Source organism: Salvelinus namaycush, chromosome 8 (genome assembly GCF_016432855.1).
Source record: "Salvelinus namaycush isolate Seneca chromosome 8, SaNama_1.0, whole genome shotgun sequence".
NCBI lineage: Eukaryota > Metazoa > Chordata > Actinopteri > Salmoniformes > Salmonidae > Salvelinus > Salvelinus namaycush.
In genome coordinates this window covers 50889817-50891460 of record NC_052314.1, presented here as the reverse complement: position 1 = coordinate 50891460, position 1644 = coordinate 50889817, and positions in this window count along the sequence as shown.

Sequence of the window (1644 nt, the reverse complement as noted above, 5' to 3'; positions counted from 1 at the left end):
ATTTTGCCGGTCCTCACTTGTAAAAAGGCTATTTTAGGCTTAGGGGTTAGGGTTAGAATTAAGGTTAAGGTTAGGGGTTAGGAGTCAGGGTTAAGGTTAGGGATTATGGTTAGAAGTCAGGGTTCGTTTTAAGTTTAGGGATTAAGGTTAGGGTTAGGTTAATGTTTAGCTTCAGGGTTAGGTTTAGAGAATAGGATTTTGATTGCGACACACCTCACACGCATAGTAAGACATAGCTGTGTGTGTGTCCGTGTTTGTGTCTATGTGTTTCTGTCTGTGTGTGTGTGTGTGTGTGAAGTCCCACAGCAGATCTATCTCACAGATGGTTATAGGTGGTTATTCCAGTAGCTGCATCATGACGGGCCGTAGACTTGCATGAATTGCTTGAACAGACTGTACTATAGAGATGAAATAAAAATGTGACATGTGGCCCAAATGGGCCCCTTTTAGTATTTGTTTCTGCTTATAGTCAGTGAACTCTACAGAATGGGTTCATATGAAGCTATAACTAAAATGTGTCCCAGTGATGGGGTGAAGGTCCAGTACTGCAATCTGGAGCCACGGTCTGGAGCCTCCCAGCTGAATGCTCTGAATTCCACGGTGTCAGAAATGTTGACGGGCAAATCTCGCTAGGGTCAGAGTTCAACTCTGAGCTGATCTGCCGCCCTCCACATTTTGTTTAAACTCTCATTACTTGGATAAATACAAAACAGCATCGCCCGCTGAGGTCTTTTGGCAGATTCTTCTCATGTCCAAACATTTGCTGTAAAACCCACTGAATAGTATTTGCAAGAAAGCATTAGTGCAGACATGGGTTTAAATACTATTTGTTTTCTTTCAAATACCTTAGCTGTGCTTAATTGAGCTTGTCTGGTGCCATGGAACCAACAGAATAGTCCCAAAAATGTAAACCCTGCCCATCTGGTACTCCAGGAAGGCTCAATAAAATACTCTAAGCATTTCAACAAAAACAAATACTATTTGAACCCAGATCTGCTCCCCAAAGACTTCTATGGTGGTCTATATGCTGTAAAGCACGGCAGGGCAGGGCGCTAACTCGTAATGCTACAATGAAATGTTAGAATTAGCCTTTTTGGGCTAATTACCCCGCTAACCATGTGAGGGCTGTGTGCGTAAAGGGGATTGATTAAACCTGTGAGGCATTCAAAATGGGAGAGAGTTTTCGAAATGGCCAAAGGACCGCTTTGTTTCTGTCAAATGGAGAGAAACCACCACAACCATTATCTAACTGCCTCTGGCTGGATGGGAGACCAACAGAGCGGCACACAACAGTTGAGCTAGAAGTTTTAGCAGGCATTTGTGCAACACAGATGTGTCTGTTAGAGTGGCAGGTAGCCTAGTGGTTAGAGTGGCAGGTAGCCTAGTGGTTAGAGTGGCAGGTAGCCTAGTGGTTAGTGTTTCGGGCCAGTAAACTAAACCGTTCCTGGTTTGAATCCCCAAGGTGACCAAGGCACTTAATTTGCTCTAGGGGTGCCATACTACTGTGGCTGACCCTGTAAACCAATCAAATGCACTGTAACGATCCGGTGTATGTGACAATAAAAACATTTTGGGGCCAGGGAATATTTGCACTCATGCGGCCTTTAAGTACATTATCATCTAGTGAATTAGGTATAGTACATT